Consider the following 24,655-nt stretch of genomic DNA (forward strand, 5'->3'; position numbering starts at 1 on the left):
AAAACCGAGCCCAGGTTCCTGAGCATAAATATGGCAAAGTACTGATAAAGCCGGGGCAGCTGGCACGTCATGGCACGGTTGTATGGCTCGCTGACATCTTAGCCGATTTTTATCATGTTTACTAGATCAGGTAAATTAGTAAATTGCTAGAGCAAGTACCTCGCTAAGCCTTAGCTTACAGAACGCTAATGGCCAGTCCTGCTGTAGAATGTAGGGGAGGGTACACAGAATGTGCCCTTGGGTCCTAATAGAGGCTTATCACCAGGGAGGAGGGATGTTGTCTCAGATCCCTTTAAGGATTTAATAATGCTCTTGACCACAGCTGCAGACAAATGCATACACTCAGCCACGTTTATATAAAACTGAAGTTCACCTATGACTCCTCCAGGGACCCACGGATCCTTGGTTAAAGAATGCTTGCGTTAAGAGTTGAACATTTTTTTTTAAACTTTTTAAATGTTTATTTATTTTTTGAGAGAGAGAGACACACACAGACAGGGATGAGTGGGGGAGGGACTGAGAGAGACACACACAGAATCAGAAGCAGGCTCCAGGTTCTGAGCTGTTGGCACAGAGCCTGACGCGGGGCTCGAACCCATGAACCGCAAGATCATGATCTGAGCTGAAGTCAGACGCTTAACGGACAGAGCCACCCAGGCGCCCCAAGAGTTGATCATTTTTAAATATAATTTCTCAATAATAGATATTTATTAAAAAAAAAAAAAGCCCAACACTGAAGTAAGCAATCATCTATTAGGTGTCACTTCCCACTTGATATTTTCTACCTATGTTTTCCCAAACTCAAATCCTGACTCTGCCATTTACTTGTGGCAAAACCATGGGCAAGTCACTTAACCTCTCGATATGTCAGTCTTCTCAGCTATAAAATAGAGGTGATAATAATTCCTACTTCATGGGGAGATTGGAAGAGTAAATGAGCAACACAGAGCTTAAGACAATGTGGGCTCCTAGGATGTTAGCCACTGTTGTGGTTGTGGCGGCATTACGTACCTTGTTATCACTCCTTCTTTGTCCCAGTGAAGGGTAAAGTGCACTTTTTCATTCCTGTAGATGACAGTTTATAGAGAAAAGGCAATTTTAAATTCCATACATCACCGCAATATTCTGTTACTCAGGGCAGCACAGCAAATAGGACTTCGCTTCCCATAGACCCTGGGGAGGCAGACTCTGTGAGACAGCACACCCAGTGCTGTGCCTTCTTGACAATATACCAGGAAGTCTGGATTTTTTGGATCTCACTTGCCATGATGCAAAGTAAATGATTTTGCACAGGGAACTTGCAGGTCATTTGAAATCAAACTGAAGGGAGGAATTAGCCATTTCCTAAGTCCCCAAAGAGTACATGAAGCTTTAGAAGGAATTTAGGTGGTGGCTTGTCTATTTAATACAACTTCTAAGAAAAAGAATCTTAAAAATATTAAACGTGTCCTTGGGATAATGGGGAATGAGGCTATGATGCCACAGAAGATCTTTCGATTGAAGAATCAGACAAATTCCAGTTGGTGAATGGAAAGAAGTGGAGATGAGTTGTAATATAAATGAGATGTTCTTTGATTTTAATCGTTTATTTATTTGTCCTCCCCTTAAAAGGGCTTAACCATATATGGCTTATATAGAAAAATTTAGAAATAAAATGGGGTTTCCAAGGTCTTTAAGATTATCCAAGAGCACATAGGAAGAAATAGCCAAGAATACCAGACCCATATTGACTTCCAGAGGGAAACGAAAGAGACAAAGCTGCTATAATTGGATTTTTCCCGGAACATGTCAAGAGTTCTTGCTTTTGCAAAAATGTTCATGGGTCAGTAATCATAACCTAAGAGCTGTATCTCTCCTGAAAACCAAAAGATCCTTCTTTGGTCATGGCCTAGATGAATTCCAAATGGCATAGAATACTTAATTTTCAATTTCCCACATGCTTATTATTGACCCAACACTCAACATATCTAAAAAATAAGTTCCATTTATCCAAATGGTATTATTTCACTCTAAAATATTTTTTCTCTTGCACAACCACGCTGTGTTCAAATGTTCTCAATGGATTCCCTGGGACAGGAAGCCTTAGATGCGGATCAGGCCTTTCGAGAATGTTCTGGCACTTAAAATCTGAGTGCCAAGGGCCATGGCGTGAACATAGCCAGAAGAGCCATGTTTCCACCTTCCAAGGCTTCAAGAGCAGCCCGGATGCTTTTTGAACTGTGCCTGCTTGTTAGATTCTCCAATGTGAGATGTTTATCCAATTTTAGAGACAAAGATGTCTCATGGGGAATCTGGCAACTCCCATATACTTCATACCACTCACAAGTGACAGGGACTGGGTAGAGTCAGAGATATTTTCACATTTTATTTATAAGCCTGTGTACCATGTAGAGCAATAACTTCTCCCAGTTATACATTATATATATATATATATGTATATATATATGTGTATATATATATATGTATATATATATGTATATACACACATATGTATATATATACGAATTTATATATACGTATATATATACGTATATATATACGAATATATATACGAATATATGTGTATATATATATATATGTATATATATATATGTATATACACACATATGTATATATATACGAATTTTTAGTGTTTGTTTATTTTTGAAGGGGGGTAGGAGAGAAAGCGAGCATGGGGTGGGGTGGGTAGGGGCAGAAAGAGAGGGAGACACAGAATCTAAAGGAGCCTCCAGGCTCTGAGCTGTCAGCACAGACAGAGTCCAATTCAGGGCTCAAACCCATGAACCCATGAACCTTGAGATCATGACCTGAGCTGAAGTCGGACGCTTAAACAACCGAGCCACCCAGGTGCCCCACATTTCATGGACTTCATTTTTAAAGTCACATACTTTAAACTTGTCCCCCAATTTTTGTCTGAGAAGGTGCACACTCTCTTCAGAATAAAGATATAAAATAAATTAAATGGAATGTGAAAGGGTGTATCTTGGAAAGGCCTATTATATCTTATAGTAAGAGCATAGTCTTGTTTTATTATACCTTCTAGAACCTTCTGTGGTTAATTTCACAATCACAAAATGTTTCATAATCATCTTAATTAGTAATTCCTTTTAATAATTTAACAAGCCACTTATCATCTGCATTTCGTGCTTGGGCAAACAGCTTGTGGAACCAGAAATAGAAGAAGTTGTGCCTTTGAGCTTTTTCTTTGAGGTTTATTCCACTAAGCAGGGATATCTCCGTGTGTCACATTTTTTTTCAAAGATCCCCACAAAGCTCCTCCAAGAATGTCTCTTCATTCCCCAAACCGAGTTCCTCTATGGATCCATCAGGGAGGCAGTGGTGAGAGAAAATTCAATATTGTACATTTATGCTCAAATATTACCTTCACGGGAGCCTGTAAACTACATATTGCAGGATATCTGGCTGTTTTGAGTGTCTTACAAGCAGCTGGAAATTCACACAATGCTTTGGTTCAGGTCTCTTGGTAAACAAGACCTAGGTATGTGGGGCAGCCTTGCCACACTGATTTATAAGGAGGCAGCAGGCCCGGTAAGGCCAGAAAACACCTAGCCCTGCAGTTCGAAAAGTGGCAAAATGTTCTTACTGCAGACAGGGTTGTGGATTTATGCGGTCTGTGCTCAGCAAATCGCCACAAGATGTGCGAAGTGGTGAAGATTTCTTCTTCTCCATCCCAGACAGACCGATGTGATTTTCTTGTCCTTCCTGGTTTGAAGCCTGACTACTTCATGTCGGACCAGACTTCAGCCTTGGACGTCTCATAGTCAATGTCCCTTTGGTGTAAGGATGACAAACAGCACGTACTTCACTTCCCAAGTAAATGTCAATTGGGACAATCCCGTGGGGCATTGCACTTTGGTGCCCAGTCTTATTTAAATGAGCCTGAAGCAGGGGCGCCTGGGTGGCTCAGTCGGTTAAGTGTCCGACTTTGGCTCAGGTCATGATCTCGCGGTCCGTGAGTTCGAGCCCCGTGTCTCGGGCTCTGTGCTGACAGCTCAGAGCCTGGAGCCTGTTTCCGATTCTGTGTCTCCCTCTCTCTCTGACCCTCCCCCCATTCATGCTCTGTCTCTTTCTGTCTCAAAAATAAATAAACGTTAATTTAAAAAAAAAATAAAATAAAATAAAAAAAAATAAATGAGCCTTAAGCAAAAAAAAAAAATAAATAAATAAAAATAAATTTGAATATTTGGTCTTCAGAAAAAATAAATAAATAAATGAGCCTTAAAATCCTCAGCTGCTTTGCTAATATGGGTCAAGATATTGATTCCCCGGGTTTTGGCTGTGAGCGGCTTTTTATGAAAAGCGTCGACTCAGCTGTTCAACTCAGCCGAGCTCCTTTGAATGCTCAGAATGCGCTGCTTTTGCTGCTGAGTCGTGAAAATCAGAGAGGATCTTTTAGTCATTGGAAGCCTATTCAGATCTCTGTTGGGTTTGAGCTCTGTGTTGCAGAGCTGGGAAAATAAAAATAAAAATGATTGCTTTCATCATCACGGGGTCCTGCTCTGTGCTTCCCCGCACACAGAAGCATGGGATATCTTGAGAAGAGACTTTGTCATACGTGATTTCATTATACGCTTTCAGGGATAGTGTTTACAAACCTTTCCCGGAGTCACGGACTAGCCAGTTTGCTACCGTGCTCTCCCTTGTTGGAGAGCCAGTTCAGCTCTGAACATCCACTGCTGTGGGTTTCTTTGGCTGTGTCTTTTTGATCATTCAAAAATCGCTGATTAAACGAGGTGCAGAGATGCTGATAAACATGATTTCACAGTGTAAATTGACCAAAAAAAAAAAAAAAAAAAAAAAAAGGCACCAAAACATTTACTTCTGGAATGCAGACTGTAAATTCCTTCAGGTCAGAGAGGACTGGGCTTGAAGAGAGTCAGTAAGAGGCTGCTGTGTACCACAGGGCTCGGTAAGCATCTCTATCATTGACATCATGATCAAGTTATTAAGCCCTAGTCTTTTTTTAAATGTAGATTTATTTATCTTAGAGAGAGAGAGCGCACACACAACCAGGGGAGAGCAGAGAGAGGGGGAGACACAGAATCCGAAGCAGGCTCCAGGCTCTGAGCCGTCAGCACAGAGCCCAACGCGGGGCTCGAACTCACAAACTGTGAACTGAAGTCGGACACTGACTGAGCCACCCAGGTGCTCCTCAGCCCTAGCCTTGAGACCAATAGTATCCTTGGAGGAGCTGGTAAGAATTTAACCGTCCTTGGAGGATCAAGAGAGGGCAATAAATTCTTCCAAAATATTAAATGAGTATATTGCGGCCCTAGACAGTGTACCTGACTACATGATATCCAGGGGCTCTAGGAATGCCTTCACCTCCTTTGGCCGAGCAGTCTGGCCTTAGGTCTTCTGTGACTCACCCATAATGCAACCAGCCCTTCTAGAGCTTTGGAGAGGCTCATTTGCTAGTTCTTATTATGCGGATCACATTGCTTGAATGCCAAAAGTTTGCCCACTCACAGCTCCTAATGTGAGGTTTGGAAAACCTCAGTCTCAAACATATACATATATATGTGTATATGTGTATATATACATATATATATGTATACATATATATGTATATGTGTATATATACACATATGTCTACATATGTATTTATGTATGTGTATATATGTATATGTATACATATGTGTATATATATACACACATGTCCCAAAACCCAGTCTCAAACACGTATATATGTGTATATATATACATACACACACATATGTATACACACACGTGTGTGTGTGTGTGTGTGTATGCATTTCAAAATCTAAATAGAAGTGATGTGCTTCAATGGTCCGGCTTTGCCATGAGGCTAGATGGCTTAGCTCACACAGGTTCATGGATGCCTTCATTCTACGTGGAATATAGCAGATACTCCCACATTATGATAATTGTTTTCAACTGACTGCAATAGCTGCCCTCTAGCAATCCACGATGCTGCCCTCCGAATGGCACTCTAGCCATTTATTGAGTATGGTCACAAGGCAGGTGGCATGGAAAGGGTTTTACAAACAGCCTTTATTTCAATCCTCACAAAATTCTAGAAATTAGATGTTATTCTCTCTAATTTATGGAAAAAGGAGAAGTTAAGGTGCTTGCGTAAGGCCACATCCCTAATAAGCCTACAGTTGTGGTTTGAACAAAAATTGGTCCAATCCAGGGGCGCCTGGGTGGCGCAGTCGGTTAAGCGTCCGACTTCAGCCAGGTCACGATCTCGCGGTCCATGAGTTCGAGCCCCGCGTCAGGCTCTGGGCTGATGGCTCAGAGCCTGGAGCCTGTTTCCGATTCTGTGTCTCCCTCTCTCTCTGCCCCTCCCCCGTTCATGCTCTGTCTCTCTCTGTCCTAAAAAGAAATAAACGTTGAAAAAAAAAAATTAAAAAAAAATTGGTCCAATCCAAAGACGGGACTCTTCCCCTTTGTGTTAAGCCTGCAGGGTCTGGTGTGAAAGTGCTCTACTGAGCACTAGAAATGAGGAACGTGGCCAGTCCAAGGTGACCTGTGAGGTACACGCTGGCTTCAAAGACGGTCTGAATAAATAGGTCAAATGTCCAAATAATTTTACATATTGATTAAACGCTGAAATGATAGTATTTGGGGTCCGTTGGATTAACCAAAATACGTTATTAAAACTGATTTCAGTTTTTTCTTTTTAATATGTGGCTACTTGAAACATTTAACATCCCTACGTGCTTCTCTTTGTATTTCCAACGGACGGAGCTGTGCCAATCTGTATTCCGTTCGAAAACTTTTTCCACTTTCACAAATAAATGTAGGTTTAGATCTGAGAAATTCTTTTCTCTCTTCCAAAACAAAACGAAACAAAACACCCCGTTATTAACAATAAAGAGTGAGAGACTAGTTTTACAAATTCCCCACCGTTTCTAAGGATGAAATATAATTTTGCCTTGAACATTCCTCTTTTAAAATTTTAGTGTCATTGCTTTCTGTCACCTGAGTTTTCTTCAAGTGTCCACAGTTGTTCGTTGTATTTGTTTTGCCTTGTTTGTTTGCTTGCTTGCTTTGGTTGATCAAACACCATGGTGGGGGGAAGGGGTCTCTCTTGATGTCTCTTTCTTTTAGGGTCTCTTTTGTAATCCATTCATTTAAAAACTGTGTACAATCCTATGGAACCTTCCCGAAATGCTTGCAGGGCAGGACAGGAGACACCCAGCAGAGAGCTATGGCACTGCAGCAAGTGTTTAAAGTCTGCACTTCTCAACTTCTAGAGGCAGGAAATTCAGAGTATTAGACCCTTCTTACCACATCCCACTGAAGCGTTTCTCTGGGGACTGTCATTGTGTGTGTGTGTGTGTGTGTGTGTGTGTAACAGCTGAAAAACAGAGTTCTGATATTAAATCACGTGACAATCCCAGGTGTTCCGGTTTTCAGTTCTCTCCCTGACGGCCCTTTACTGCAGTCAACAGAGGCCCTCAAGGCTGCATCTGAACCACCATTTCAAGGTGTCTGAGAATGGCGTCTTCAAAAACCGTGGCACATTTTTCAGATCAGACACTGCACTCAGTTTAAAACAAATAAACAGGGGCGCCGGGGTGGCTCAGTCGGTTAAGCGTCCGACTTCAACTCAGGTCAGGATCTCACGGTCCGTGAGTTCGAGCCCCGCGTCGGGCTCTGGGCTGATGGCTCAGAGCCTGGAGCCTGCTTCGGATTCTGTGTCTCCCTCTCTCTCTGCCTCTCCCCCGTTCGTGCTCTGTCTCTCTCTGTCTCAAAAATAAATAAACGTTAAAATAAATAAATAAATAAAACAAATAAACAAACATGATCCTGAACCCTTGCTGATGCCACTGGGGAAACTCCCAGTAAAGACCGATGGGGCCTATTTTGCTCATTTCTGAGTTGGACCGTCTAGCTTCAGAAACAGCTTCTGATTCTTAGAGAAAAAGGCACCCCCAGGCTAAGGCACAGCAAAAAGAGCATTGCCCACCTGATTCCAGACCCTCTTTAATGTGGAGGATTTGGGGTTTCTTTATTCTCATGATGTACTTTTTTGTATATTGTTTATTGTTGTTGATCAGACAATCTAATCTTGTTTCCAATTCCACTACAGAATCTGAATCCGAGACCTCTTATAATCATGGATTTCCCAAGTTCCACAGTGGATTAAATGCTTCTTTCCAATAAGTAATGTGAGTGAAGCACCAAGTCTGTCCTATCACAAACCAAACCAAAATGGGACCCACCATGATGGGCCGGTTACCAAGGACCAAATTGCTAGGTGACTTTCTTAATCTATTGCTAGTAATCATCTATTTGCTAAATAGCAAAATCCCTATATAACAAATAATTAAATTCAATCTTTTCTTTTAAGGCACTACACTGGGTGTCATTTCCCTCTCCTATACATTAACCTTTTATCACAGGGGAGGTTAAGATAATGGTTCCACTGGTACAGAAAAGACTTTCGTAAACAACTTGTAGTTTGCAATGATCCTTTGGATTTTCTTCTAATTATTTCCCAAGGGGACAGTAGAGACATACTATTTTCATATATGCAGCACATTATAATCACAACCTTTGCCCCCCAGTTGCGTTTAAGGAGCATGCTGTTTTTCTTCACAAATAGTCTGGATGATACAAAATACCATTAGAGTGACTTTTCTGTCTTGGAATTTGGCAGGATGCTTTTGAATTCCACCTAAGAAAAAGTACTGCTCATACATAGAACTACTTGTATTTATTTGAGTCCTTCAAAGTAGCCTCCTTCTTCACCTGGTAAGTGTGTGTGTGTGTGTGTGTGTGTGTGTGTGTGTGTGTGTGTAGTCAAGCAGTGAAGCAAAATTTGCCACTACTATTCACTTGGGCATACATCCCATGAAAGAATTTATAACACTTTTATCAGGAGAATGCTGACATCTCAGAAACATGACAACACAGTGCTATAATGAATGATATTTACAGTATAGGTGTGATGAAGAACCCACCTGGGAGAGGCAGAGTTGAAAAGACACCACGATCTATAAAAGTCAGCAGCAACCTTGTGTTGTACGTGAACCAGAGAAAGATGGCAAATACTACAGTTGAGTTTCTCAGTTCACCTCGTGGAAGCTCCAAGATGTTCAGACCCATGCAAGTCGGTTCCTTTTGACTGTCCCACTCTAAGAGCCCCCATTAGAAATTACCATTTTATTTATTTATTTTTAGGTTTATTTATTTATTTTGAGAGAGAGAGAGTGCCTGCAAGCAAGTGGGGGAGAGGCAGAGAGAGAGGGAGAGAAAGCTCCCAAGCAGGCTCCTTGCTCAGCATGGAGCCCAGAGCAGGGCTTGATATCATGAATGTGAGATCGTGACCTAAGCTGAAATCAAGAGTTGGATGCCTAACTGACTGAGCCACTCAGGTGTCCGAAAAGTACTATTTTATTTATTTATTTATGTATTTATGTATTTATTTATGTATTTATGTATTTATTTATTTTTAAGAGAGAGAGAGAGAGACAGAGAGACAGAAGATGAGCAGTGGAAGGACAGAGAGAGAGGGAGACAGAAAATGAAGCAGGCTCCAGGCTCCGAGCTATCAGCACAGAGCCCGACATGGGACTCAGACTCACAAACCATGAGATCATGACCTGAGCCAAAGTGGGACCCAGGTGCCCCCCAAAAGTACTATTTTAAATATTGGCCAGAATGGCTATAACTATGCCCTCAATGGAGAGATCAGGTAGCCCTCTTGGGACTAAGGTGATAGACATCTCTCCTCCTTTTCTGTTTACTTCTTTGTCTTCTGTCCTCATCTAATACTGAAGCAATTGGTGAGGAGAATAGAGGTGGAGAAAGGGATCTGTTCCCCAGGTATCTGTTCTTCGCACTGTAGTACAAATAATTTTTATAATTTTTACAACAATCTAACAATGTATGGTAGTAAACAAATTAGAACAATTAAATTGCAAACCCTTATTTCAAAGTGTGTGTATATTAAAATTATTCAATACAAGTGTGTGCTAGTTATGACACTTTCTTAATTAACCTTGCCAAATATTAGAATTTACAAATACATTTAAAGAATGTTTATTTATTTATTTTTTGATGGGTGGGAGGCACAGGGAGTGGGAGACCGAGAGTCCCAAGCAGGCCTGATGCCGGGCTTGAACTCACGAACGGCGAGATCATGACCTGAGCCCAAGTCAAGAGTAGGAGGCTTAACTGACTGAGTCAGCCAGGTGCCCCTGTAATACATTTTTAAGTTTGAAAGCAAAATAAAAGAAAAATGAGTTTTGAGACTATCAGAAATATCAGCTCATATTTCTTCATCTTAAGTAACTTAATTTTAGGGCTGGATTATTTCTCCCCACAGAGGTAGCAACTATTAGGCTATCAAAAATGTAGACTTAAAGAAATGCATGATAACCTCAACGTTACCGTCATCATATCTCTAAATAGCGTTGTCTTAAGAGTAAAGCAATGATCATACGTGGATGGCATGGGAAACGAAGCTAGATTTTTGCTGTTTTGGTTCCTCATGCTGGGGCCTCCTTGCATGGCATGTAACATCTCTGTGCCTCAGTGCCTTCATTTGTTTAACGGGGACCATAATATTATGTACCCCATAGGGTCGTATGAAGATTAAGTGTTTCAATACATGTTAGAAGCTCAGGGCACTATGTGTTAGATGTGCTCAGAATATATTAGCAGTGGTTATTTGTGAACCTGGTTGGAGACTTAAACTTGGTGGCAAGTCCTCTGACAAATTTGGACACTAACACGTCTGCAGTGTCACAGACTCTCTTGTTTCCACAGAAAAGTGCTCACCATGTACATATCCGTGGATATGCCAAGTAGGCGATAGAGGCAAATATTTAGGAAAACTTAAAAACTTAGGAAGTGTGAGTTACCCTATAACATAGTATTCTTAATCAATTAAATACAGGCCCATACAGATTATTGAACCAGATCCCTAAAGAATACCGGTGTTCCAGAAAATTCAGAAAAGTAGTATTTTATTTCCGAAAACGCTTTTTACTTGGTCTGTCTCTCACACGACCGAAACAAATTTTGCTCAAGAGATATGGTAATAATAAACGGAAGACAAAAACTTTCATTGATTGATTTAGACAACAAATAAAAATCTGAAGGTAATTAAAGTAAAATTGTAAAAGCTCTCCATTCTATGATATAAGAAAGAGTCTCTAAATCCCAGTTTAATATTTCCTGTCATGTAGAATATCCAGCTGCAATAAAAAGATGAAATTTTCCAGTCTCTGCTTTTGTGTATAGATTTGATACTCTTTTCTGCACCTTAAATGTTGTCAATTAAGTCACTAGTCAATTAAGTCACTCTCCCCAGAGCCAAGGCATTTTGCTTTAAATTCAACAGAGCTTAAGGTTTAAAATAATGAACTGCATATGTAATGATTAAATATAAAATCGCCATTTATCATATTTTATTAACAAAGATGGCTCGGAAATGAGTTCATACGAAAGAAATTTTTCATTACCAGCAAAAATTATTTGCTAAATGAGACAGATTCCCATGCTCCGTCTACAGGAGGGAAATTTTCATTGTAAATGATTAGGCGTTTTACAGATTAATATTGTTTACAAGCAACAATACTTTAAATTCTTCAGGATCAGGGATGGTGGGCAAAAAATATTTAAATAGAATTGGCCTTGTACGCCTGTCATGGGAGAGGAGGAATGAACTTCAGAGCAAAAAATACAGAAAATACAAAAAATACAAACATTTTTGATGATGCCGAAAATAATAGTCCTGGCTGTTCCATGATGAGGTAGCTGGCCCTCTTCCTTCCCCGGCTTCAGGGCACCTTACGTGGGATGAAAGAAGGAAAGTTCCCTTTTTGGCTTTCCTCTTCCACACCCAGCTCCTCTGCCATATTGTCTGCCTTCTGTACTGCCTCATCGCCACTACTCTGTCTTGTTGTGCAAGACTCCTCTCCTACTGACCAAATGTAATCTCTGTGAGTGCTAAATGTTCCTTAAACTGTACTAAAAACAAACCAAAAATGCTTATTGAGATCTCTTTCGCATCTTACTTCTTCACAACCCAGCTCTATCTTTGGCTGTATTTTGTCCGCACTCTTGAGTGTGGTGAATTAAGTTTTCTGGAATGATCTCTCCGGGTTTCCCCCGTCTGGGTTTTTACCCCCTCCCTTTGTTTCCAGCTTTTTACTACTCTTGTTTAGGATATTTTTTATTGAATCTTGACTTGTTTTGCAGCAAACTAAGTCTTACTGTCCTTACCATTTTTCTGTTTATTTCACCTCTTTCCTTACCTCCTTTGGCGGCTCCACCAACCATCATCAGAAGCATTTAATCTCTTGGTCAGAACTCTCTTGTCAACACCATCCCTTGACCCTGACTGGAGGGGTCCCTGCCCTGTGCTCTGCATTTTAGAGAGCCTTTCATTGGCCCTCTTCTGGAAATACCCTTCCCCAGGGGCTGAGGAATCTGGGGGGGAGAAGGCAACACGGCCAATTGAAATCCAAGCCCTCTTTTAGAACTCTTAAAGTCACATTTAGGTACCCAGAACCCTCGAATTCCCTGCCCAAGCCCATGTCCTGGGCCTCCACAGATCTCTTCACGGAGACCATGCTCCCAAGTGCAGATACAACCTACCAAGTGGCCACAGTTTGCCGGAATGTAGAGCGTTTGCACTCAGACATCCCCAGGCAAGTGCGGATCCCTTGTATATGGGATGAAGTCAGAGCGAAAAGAGAAGCGATGCAGGGCTTCTCCCCCAGGGAAAGTTCTCATTGAAGAACTCAAGAGAGCACAAACGTTCTATATTTGACGTGGCTTTCTAGGTTACAAAGGGCCACGTGTCCAAATAGGAGCCTAGAACACATTTTATTTAGCAATTTCTTACCTTGATTTAGATCTTTTGACTATTTAGTCTTATGGTATCTGGTCTTCCTATCCTACAAAGTCTGTCTTATGGTCTTAGTTTCTGTTTTATTTCATAGAGCCCCTTTAAAATATATTTTTGGGGGGAAAATGAAAAAGAAATATTTTTGTCCCTTTCTCTGCTGCATCACAATAATCCCAAATGCCATTCTTCTGCTTACTTTTACCCCTTGTTGCAATGCTCTGTTTCCATCTGCCTCATTCTGGAAATAGTTTCTGATAGATCAGTTTCTGATCCAGCTGGCCAGGGCTGCAGAACTGACTAAGCTATTCCATATAAGCCTTAAAGCCCAGCTTTGGACAACCAGCAACACCTTTCTATGAACTCCTTCAGGGCTTCTGATGACAGCCAGGTGTACCTCCTTCTTTTGTTTCGTGGAAAAACTACACAAAATTGTTGGCAGTCAGAATGTGAAAATAAATGGCAGTATTATCTGTACTTCCTGACTTAGGAATGCCAACACTCTTGATAGGAGTAACAACTATTATAACTTAAGATGCAGAGATCAAATGCCCCAGGAATTGCACAAACAATTTGCGTTGGCTTTTTAAAAAGTTTACCCTTCTCTAACAATTGGATTGCTCAATTCATATTTCAACCAGTTGGCCATGATCCTTGGGTCGTTAGTATCAGGTACATAGTATTTTACTACCATATTTTACATACTTTACAGCCATTTAATTTTTTAAAGCAAATGTCAATTGTCTTTACCCTGGCTTCCTTGTGTGAGATTATCATAAAATCCCAATAGATGTGGCCGATTTTGCTCTCATATGTTTCCCCCTAAATCTGACATGTAATTGGAGATTTAAATCTCTGTAAGTCTACTGTTTTGGTTTTATTTCTAACTCTAGGACCACATCTCCAGTAGCTGTGGTTCCAAGGGCACTGGGATAACACAGGATTGACTCATAGAATCTTGGGAGGTTTGACTCATGTTATGGTGTCCCCAGCACCGTAAGTGCAGCTTACATGAATGGGAAGCTGGAGATCTAGGCTTGTATGTTGAAACTCCTTCTCCTCGTCAAGCACTTCACAGACCACTTCTAGGCTGATTGCCTTCATAAGCAGGAGAAGAATCCCTTGCCACTTCTACTGTACCCCGATTGCACATGCTTGCTTAGAAGTCTCTTCCTAGCTTCTCCTTTGAACTATTAACATCTCATGGCCTTAGGTCAATGGTGTCTTGTGGGGCCTTCCCCATGTCTCACATCCTTCGATCAGTTGAATAAGTGAGAACCTTCCACAGCCACTAGAAAAAAGGTAATTCATCCTAAAACAGAGGGTTGTCATCGGTTGAGCTGGACAACAGTAAGAAGTAATAGTAACTGAACTGACTCATTCATTTATTTATTTATTTTGTTTAGCTCTTGGCTCAGGCCATTCCAATGAGGATCCCCAACATAGTTCCTTTGACTTTTTTTTTTTTTCTAATTTAGGTACAACTCAGGGCACCTGGGCTACTCAGTCTGATGAGCATCTGACTCTTGATTTTGACCCAGGTCATGATCCTGGAGTCATGGTATCGAGTCCTGCATTGGGCTCAGTGTTGAGTGCTGAGCATGGAGACTGCTTAAGACTCTCTCTCTCTCTCTCTCTCTCTCTCTCTCTCTCTCTCTCTCTCCTTCTCCCCTGCTCATGCACACTCTCTTTCTCTCTCTCTCTTTCTCTCTAAAAACCAAAAAGAAAAAAATTAGGTGTGGGGAATAAGTTTAAGGAGTCTCAAAGCTTGCACCAACGGATTAACAAAGCTTAGGGTGGAAAACCACCATGGGAGGAAAGCGCTCAGCATAGAACAAAGCTTAGAGCAGAAAGCTGCTTCCACAGGATGAAAAGCATCAGAGAACAGGTGGGGGTGGGGGGGGGCAAAGACACTGAAACAGGGCGAAAATGCCCAGAATTTATCATTAAGTAAAACAAAGCATAGAGTAGAAAGCCACTGCAGGGCGAAAGTGCCCAGAGCTAATTAGCAAAAAAATGCCTTGTTAACCCTGTGGTATCAGGGTTAACCTGATCATGGTCTACCTGTCTTAGCCCCTAGAAAAATTAAGATAGGGGCGCCTGGGTGGCTCAGTCGGTTAAGCGTCCGACTTCGTCTCAGGTCATGATCTCACAGTTCGTGAGTTCAAGCCCCGCGTCGGGCTCTGTGTTGACAGCTCAGAGTCTGGAGCCTGCTTCATATTCTGTGTCTCCCTCTCTCTCTGCCCCGTCCCTGCTCATGCTGTGTCTCTCTCTTTCTCAAAAATAAATAAACATTAAAAAAAAATTAAGATAAACAGACACGGTGCCTGGTGCCTGCAGTAAATGGCCATCTGCTCGGTGCCGGGACTTTGATTTGTATTGACCCTAACCCCTAATACCACATACCTTCGAAACCCCCCTTTGCTCACACACGAGTTAACGATCACTGTTTTATTGTCTCCTTCTGCACGTCCATCACGTATGGACGTCCATCAGCCTTCTGATCCTAATAAATATGGAGCAAGGACCTTTACTGAGGGCTCTTGTCTCCTCCCGGACATTAGCCTCTCTCATAGTCAATGCTGTGCCTGCTCTCTTGCTGGACAAGAGAGAACTCCAGACTCAAAGTCGGCAACATTTATGTATCATTCACATACCATAAAATTCATTTTTTAAGGGTGTACACTCCAGTGATTTTTTTAAAGTTGTGTTAATTCTAAAACATTTTTGTGAGTCCCAAAATAACCTCCATAACACATTAGTAGTGCCTCATTCCCTTCTTCCCTCAGCTCTTCGCAACGACTAAATCTATATTCAGTATCTATGGATTTGCTTATTCCAGACACTTCATATAAATGGAATCATGCAATATATGGTCTTTTGTATCTGGCTTCTTTCATTTAGCATAATGTTTTCAAAGTTCATTCACGTTGTAGCATAAATCAGTACTTCGTTTTTTTTTTTTTTTTTTTAATTGCTGAATAATATTGGATTATGTGGTCATACCACATTTGGTTATCCACTTGTTGGTTGGACGTTTGGGGTTGCTTGGTTGTGTCCAACTTTTGGATTTTATAAATAATGCTGTTTCTCGACGATTCATGAATTTATGTGGATATATGTTTTCAATTCTTTTGGGTAGACACCTGGGAAGTTGAAATTGTTGGATGATATGGTAAATCTATATTTGAGCACCTGAGGAACTGCCTGACTATTTTCCAAAGTGGGTGCACCATTTTACATTCCCACAGCCTCATTGACATTTGTTATGGTCTTCTTTTTTTTTTTAAATATAGCCATCCTAGTAAGTGTGAGGTGGCATCTCGTTATTATTTTGGTTTGCATTTCCGTAATGAGTAATGATGTTGGACATCTCTTCATGTGCTTACTGGACATCAGTAAATCTTTGAGAAAATGTGTATTCAGATTCATTGCCCCTTTTTGTTTTGTTATTATTTTGTTTATTATTGTTTTTATTTTAATTCCAGTGTAGTTAACATACACGGTTGCATTAATTTCAAGTGATTCCACAATTCTATACATTAGTCAGTGCTCATCATGATAAGCACTTTAATCTCCTTCAGCTCTCTCACTCATCCCCCCCCCCCCCGCCCCCCACCCCACTTCTCCTCTGGTAACCCTAGTAGTTTGTTTCGTTTGTTTTTTTTTGGCTTGTCTCTTTTTTTCCATTTGTTTATTTATTTTGCTTCTTAAATTCCACATATGAGTGAAATCATTTGGTTTGTCTTTCTCTGACTTATTTCACTTATCATTATACCCTCTAGATCCATCTATGTTGTTGCAAATGGCAAGATCTCATTCTTTTTTGTGACTGAGCGATATTCCAGTGTGTGTATGTGTGTGATAAAACTCGAAGTACCAATTCAATATCTTGTTACACGTCTATTCATATTTTTAACTTTTTATTGAGTCAGTTTCTGCAGTTTATATATTTCTAGGAATCTGTCCATTTCAAGTAGAGTTTCTAATTTGTTGGCAAGTAAGGGTTCATAGTATTCCCTTAGAATCCTTTTTTCCCCATAAAGTCTGTAATGATGTTTTCCTCTTCCATTCCTGATTTTTATGATTTGAGTTTTCTCTCTTTTTAGCTTGGTCAGTCTAGCTAAAAGTTTGTCAATTTTGTTGATATTTTCAAAGAACCAACTTTTGATTTCATTGATTCTGTTGTCCTTTTCTTTCTTTCTTTCTTTCTTTCTTTCTTTCTTTCTTTCTTTTTCTTTCTTCCTTCCTTCCTTCTTCCTTCCTTCCTTCCTTCCTTCCTCCCTCCCTCCCTCCCTTCCTTCCTTCCTTCCTTCCTTCCTTCCTTCCTTCCTTCGTATTTATTTTTTAGAGAGACAGAGAATGTGCGTGAGCTGGAGAAGGGGCTGAAAGAGAGAGAGAGAGAGAGAGAGAGAGAGAGAGAGAGAGAGAGAATAGTAAGCATGCTCCATGCTCAGTGCAGAGCCCAACCTGGGGCTCGATCCCATGACCCTGGGATCATGACCTGAGCCAAAACCAAGAGTGGGACACTCAACCGACTGAGCCACCTAGGTGCCCCATCTTCTATTCTCTATTTAAACTCCACTCTGTCATTTCCTTCCTTCTGCTACCTTTGGGTTTACTTTGCTCTTCTCTTACTATTTCCTTCAGAAGTAAGGTTAGATTATTGATTTGAGATCTCTTAAAAAAAATGTGTGTGTTTACTGCTATAAATCTCACTGTGAGCCCTGCTTCCTTTGCATTCCATAAGCTTTGGTGTGTTGTGTTTTTGTTTTCATTGGTCTTTATGTACTTGCTAATTTCCCTTAAGATTTTTTCTTTGACCTTTTAGTTTTGTAAGAGTGAGTTTTTTAATATCCGCATATTTGTGAATTCCAGTTTTCATTATGTTATTGACTTTTGGCTTGATTCCACTGTGGTCAGAGAAGATACTTCATGTGATTTCAATCTTTTAAAACTTATCGAGACTTATCTGGTATCCTAATGTACAGTCTATACTGAAGAATGTTTCATGTGCACTTGTGAAGAATATACATTCTGCTGTTGTTGGGTGGAGTATTCCATAGATGTCTGTGAGTTCTAGTTGGCCTATAGCATTTTTCAAGTTTTCTGTTTCCTTATTGATCATCTGTACAGTAGTTTTATTCATTATTCAGAGTGGTACATTTGACTATAACCTGTCTGGTGTGGCTCTCTTTGCAGTTATTATTTTTGGAAGCTGTCGAGCTTTTCAGATGTAAAAACTAATGTTTTTCCTCAATTTTGGGAAGTCCTATTTCTTCAAATTTTCTTTCTGCCCATTTCTCCCTTCCCCCTTCTTTGGGGACTCATATTACATGTATGTTGGGACATTTGATAGCGTTTCACAGGTCTCTGAAGCTCTGTTTATTTTTCTTCAATCTTTTTCTTTTCTGTTCCTCAAACTGGATAATCTCAACTGACTTAGCTTCAAGTTTGTTTATTACTTCTTCTGCCTGCTGAAATCTGCTATTGAAATCCTCTCGTGAAATTTTAATTTTAGTTATTGCACTTTTCAACCGCAGAATTTCTAGTTGATTCCTTTTTATAACTTCTCTCTGTTTATTGATAATCTCTGCGGGGTGATTTAAAGACTTCTTCTATGGCTTATGTCCAGGCTTCCTCATGGACAGTTTTTTATTAATTGACTTTTTTTCCCTGTGTATGAGCCATACCTTCCTGTTTCTTTGCTAGTCCCATGGTTCTTTATTGAAATTGGATATTTTAAATAATGTATCGTGGAAACTCTGGCAATCCCCTCCTCCCCAGGGTTTGTTGTTTTGACCGTTTGTTGGGGTTGTTTATTTTCGTAACGGGTTTTCTAAACCAATTCTGTAAAGTCTGTCTTCTTTGTGTGGCCCCTGACATCTCTGATTGGTTAGCATATTGGTCAACTAATGATTAGAAAGAGATATACTTTACAAATAAAACCAGTAATTCTTACCAGTATTTACTAGAAGTTCTGTGTGTGTTGAGGCATGCCTCCAACACTCAGCCAGGCAATTTGCCATTCTGTCTGGTTTTCACTTCCTGCTTGTGCAGGACCTCAAGGTCACCCCCAAGGTGAGTGCCTGGAGCCTTCTCTGGTCTTTTCTGAGGCATGTGCACAACCAATCCCAGGCGTGCAAATAGCTCTATCCGAGCATGTGGCTTTCTACATGCCCAGGAATAGGTCATGGCTTTTCAAAGCTCCCTATGGACATCTCATGCCCCCACTTTTCCTATCAATTATTTCGGTCAGGTTTTGTTTGCTCCAACTATCTTCTGTTTCAGGTAGCCACAATATTCAATTGCTTCTGATTATTTTCGACAAATGTCTATGGGAAAAGGGCTTTTTTGTATGGGGTGAGCGCCAAGGAAGGCCAAATAAAGGGAGTCTTGCAAATGGGATATTGCAGGAAAATGGCACACAGGTCAGATAATGTTAATTCTCTGGGAACGGGTCTTGAAGGAGCTCTACCAGCTCCATTCTGCCTCCAAGCTGCCAGGTTGCTGATCTTCACCGTGATTCGTGGCTGTTCGTTTTCAAGGTTCCTACAAAGCTTGAGAGGAGAATGAGGATAGGAGAGGTGGAAACTCCCCAAAACTTACTATTCTTACCGAGACTTGGCTCTTGTACTTGCATAAGTGCTCCCTGGATTGCGACAAGCTCTGGTTAATTTGCGGAGCTCAGAGAAAGTTGATTCTGACCATCTTTGCCACTGCTCTCATCACTTTTATGGAGGAGAGAATTTTTGGAGGTCTTTACTCCACCATTTCCGTTGACGCCCTCAGCGCCTTTGATTCCAGTGGAAACAACACCCAATCTGGTCTCTCCTAGCAAATGTTTAAGAAAAGTCCTCTTTGTAATTAATTATCGTACCTCTTTGAAAAGTCTCCTGCATTGAAACCTCTTTCTTCCTTCGCTGGTTTATTTTCTGTGTCATTTGAAGCCAGGGATGCAAAAACACCACCACCATATACCTTGGCTTTCTCCTGGTCTTTTTCTCCATAGTACCCATTCACCTCTGGCCCCGATTTTGCAACCGTCTCTGCCGAGCCCCTGCCCTTCAAGGCTGCTGTCTGTGCTGCTGGCTGGAGTTCGCCGTGCCAAGGCAGGAAATACTTCCAGATTGTGTATCTCTAAAATCCTGCTGGTCTCCAGCTGCTCTTGCCGTTCATACTTTATTTCATTCTCCCTCCTCCACGTTCATCTTAGTTGTTTCTCCAGGGCAAAGGCTTTCACCCTGGAGTCTACAGAGCTTGACATGTGGGGACGGGGGAGGTTGGGAAAGGCCACCGAGGTGAAGCTCCAAGCCTCAGTCACTCTGATCAGATCCGCTCAGCTTTTATCTGGTTTATTTGCTGAAATCTCCCTGTAAGCCTTCCTTTAAACAGAGTGCTCCCTGGTATTTAAAAAAAAAAAGTTTGAAAATTAGTTCTCTAAGGAAAACAATGTCATTGTGGCCACAGATGCAACCGATAGAATACAGAGCCCAATAACATTAAAGGAAAACTCATTATTAAAGAATCCCTGTTTCATAGGACAAACTTGAAACTGCTGGCTTCTCTAGAATTCCATAATGAAAGGGAAGCCTTTTGTTTTATACATGAGAAAACTAAAACCCAGAGGAGGTGAGTGACTTATCCCAAGGTCAAATAATGGTGCAGCTCTAGCCAAAAGCCAAGGCCACGGTGTGTTGGCAGGGGTGGGTCATTCTCAGTGTCCTTCGGGCAGAGCAGTTTCTCAGCCTTTGTAGCTCCTAGCACGTGAATGCATGATTCTCCTTCGCCCAGCCTCAGGCTCATTACAGGTATTCTCCGCTCTCCTTCACTCTCCACTTGCCTGCCTTTGGTGAGCCTCTTGTGTGCTTTAGAAGATGTCCACGAAGCCACTTATAAGTACTTATTTTCATCAGCCCTGTCTGGTCTGACCATTCCAATGTCTTTTCATTCAGATCCCTAAGATCAAACACTTGTTTAGTTCAGCCCAGCAGATGGATTAGCCACCTCCAAGGTTCCTAGTCATTATCTACCTCTGGTCCACCTCTGGGCCAAGAGGTTTGGGATACCTGGAGCTATCATGACCACACAGACCTGCCTCCTCCCTGGGTCTTGAAAAAATTCAGAGTGGCGAGTAAGCCAGATATTGAGAACAAGGCATATCTTCTCGAGCAATCGTCTTTAGTGTGGTTTTAGAAACCAATAAATATGGGATCCAGAGTTCTATACGTCTACTGATGAGCAACTGGTACAATTGATCTGTTGATGAATATCGTACTGCATTAGTCAAGGCCCTCCAGAGAAATAGAACTCACACACACACACACACACACACACACACACACACACACACCTCGTGTGAAGAGATTTATCATAAGGAATTGGATCACATGGTTATGGAGACTGGCAAGTCAAAATATGCAGTGTTGGCCAGTATGCTTGAGACCCAGGAGAGTTGATGGTAAAGTTCCAGTCCAAGAGCCAGGAACCTGGAGACCCAGGAAAGCCAATGGTGCAGATGAGATCTGAAGCCACTCTCCTGGAGACTGTCTCTTACTTGTGAAAGCTGGTCTTTGTGTTCTACGCAGGCCTTCAACAGATTGGATGAGGCCCATCCACATTATGGAGAGCAATCTGCTTACTCAGAGTTCAGCGACTGAAATGTTAATCTCACCCCAAACACCCTCCAAGTTGGCACATAAAACTCACCATCACGTACGCTTTCTGGGATCTCATCCAAAACAGCTCAGGTACCACAGAGTGAACATGATTCAATAGTCTTCTTCAGGGACTCATTCCAATTCAGTTTTTCATTAGCCCCGACCATTCCTGCTTTTCCTTAAGTAAATTTTATGAACTTCCATATGTATAGAACTGTCACAGAGAGCAAAGAGACTGATATGAGAAGAGTAGAGCATTAAACAGAGCAAAGGGGCTGTGCTATCTTGATAGAATCTCCCTGACGGAAGGATCCCTGGGGTTTCTGTCAGCTCACCAGTTTGACCAGTGGATAAGTGATTGTTTCAGAATGACCCAGTATATTCTGTAGGGTTGGAAATTCCTCGATTGCTGACTAACTTTTACATCAAGAAACACAATAATAAACAGACTTCCAACTGCTGTGGCCACATGGTGAGATTCGTCACTAAAGAATGCCTCTTTTTGCTCTCTCTCTCGACTTCCTCTTGAAAAGCCAGACATCCTGTTTATCATCCAGGATGTGTCAGCTATATAAACAATGCCACAAGACCTAATTCATAGAAATGTGGTAGAGGCACCCTAATTCATGATCAATAAATCTTTTACAGTATGTGTACTCTATGCTTTTTTTAATTTTAGAGAAAGGGAGAGAGAGAGAGAGGGCAAACGGGGGAGGGACAGAGGGAGAGAGAGAGAGAAAAATCTTAAGCAGGCTTCACGCTCAGTGGGGAAATCAAGAGTCGGACGCTCAACCAACCAAGCCACCTAGGTGCCCCAGGACACATCCATCGTTGCTGCCATCACCCCAGGTATCAAACCAGTAATGTTTAGGGATATTGCCCCTCCCACTCCTACAGGTCACATGAGGATCAGTTTCTTTTCAGAGATGTAAATGACTTATTAAATGTAAATAACGCAAATAATTTATTTGCCACTCTTCTTTAAAAATGACACAACTCTCAAGATAGCACTTGCACCTTAGGACTTCCAGACAGAGAGCTATGTTTTTTGATATTTCATGGTGCTGAAGGCCATGAGTATACTTTCAATTATATGAAGGAGAGTACAATATGGAATTCATTTTTGATGTTACATCTTTTCCAATGACTAATAACTACTGACATAGGGCCAGTACACCATCCAACAGTGTTAGGCAACGTATAGGAGAAAAAGTGAAACATGGAAGTCTGCTAAAACAGTTATTCTGTTGGTACAATAGAGCAGCGTGGGTTCAACTTAAGCAGGTGAATGTGATAAAACCACAGAGATAACAATGCCTTCAGCGCCATAGCCCGATAGAGACAAACAGCGGATTGCCTGTGTACAACATCATTTTCCACCTTAGTTTTTGACAGTCCTTTTAAGTTGGACCCTAACTGGAACATTTCTAATAGTGCCTCAAAAATTGCTTTTATGTCATGCTCATGTATGGTAGGATGAGGAAGCATTTTAGGAAATAAATTACAAGCAGGGTACAAAATCTGTACCTCAAAGAAGTTAGAATCGCATTAAGTCTGGTAGAACTTCCTTTTTTTTTTTTTTTTTTTTTTTTTTGGTATTCTTTCAGGTTGTTGGAGTCTGCAGTGTTAGCTAAGCTGTGTTTTAGAAGTTTGAGGCTGTTGGTCGATATGGCTTCAGGCTACCAGGAATATTGTTAGTAGGCGTTATCCCCCAGTCCCCAATTTCACCATAGCTGTTGAGCATAAAGCAGTAAGTGTTTGGTTCCGTTCAGTAATTGCTGTGGAGCTTGTACGGTGAGACCTTGGGTAGATGTACACCGAGGGAAGTCAGTCTTGTGCCTCATCCATAAGGAATGTCCAGTCTGGTGTCCGAGAAACGCCCTATGTGACTGTTGACCACATGACCTGGTAGATATAAGCACAGATGCCTGATAGACATGAGCGGAGAAGGGGACCTAAACCAGCCTAGATTCAAATAATGAAAGACCTAGACAAGCATTCAATTCTGAGTTTGTGTTTCATAACTCAGCCCGTTGTGATCCAGAAGTTCCTGCATCCAGTGCTTGGGGCAGGCTGGTTTCTCAAGCCCCCTGCCCTGCCCTGGGCACTTCCCTGAGAAGCACCTCCCACCCCTCCACCCCCGCCCCCCACTCCGAAATGTTTACTGGAGAATTCAAATAAACTGCTCAGCCTGGGTACAGCAACTCAATAAAAAATGGGCTAGAAAACCTTTGCCTCCAGGATCACCTTCCTGCCATCCATCCTCCAGCCCCTCTCTGAGAGGCAAGAGGGATGTTCCCTTCCCGGATTAAAGCCCTGGGGGGTGGGCAGGAGCCGAGCGGGGTGTCTCTCCCACAGCTGGCCTGGTAAGGTCTGCAGTTCCCTTCCTTCTGGCTCCTCCCCTTCTCTGGCTCTCTTACTAGCCCAGCTCCCATTCCACTGATTTGTGATTCCTCCCTCCTAGAACGTTCCCTTGCTCTTGGTGATAATCCTAATCACCTTTTAAGACCCAGTTCAGGAGTCTTCACCTTTGGGAAGCCTTCATCGGCCTTCCTGCAAAGGGATCTCTACCTCCTCTGTGCCACCGCCGTGGCCCATTCGCATCGCTTCGTTGTAGTAGCAGCAAGGGTAGTGTCTTGAAATCGTCTATGTGTCCGGCTCCACACCAGGCCTCTAAGCACCTTGACAGTGCAAGAAAATATCATATTCATTTTTATTTATTTTATTTTTATTTTATTCATTTTCTCCTGGCATACAGAAAGTCCCCCAAAAGTAGCTTGTGATGAATTACTCTGCTTCGTCATAGCAATTAATTCAGTGTTTTGCAACTATTTATTTACAAAAGCCACTCCACTTCCAGTTTAAGTATCTTGAGGGCAGAGACTGTGCCTCAAATATACTGTTGACCCTTGAACAACATGGGTTTGAACTGCACGGGTCCACTTATACACAGATGCTTTCTGATAAATACGATACAGTATTGTACATGTGTTTCTCTTCCTTATCATTTTCTTAATCACATTTTCTTTCCTCTAGCTTACTTTATTGTAAGAATACAGCCTATAGTACATATAACATACAAATATATGTATGTTAAAATAACTATGTTATCATTAAGGCTTCTGGTCAACAATAGGCTATT

The sequence above is a fragment of the Leopardus geoffroyi genome, chromosome C3 (assembly GCF_018350155.1).
Source record: "Leopardus geoffroyi isolate Oge1 chromosome C3, O.geoffroyi_Oge1_pat1.0, whole genome shotgun sequence".
Classification (NCBI taxonomy): Eukaryota; Metazoa; Chordata; class Mammalia; order Carnivora; family Felidae; genus Leopardus; species Leopardus geoffroyi.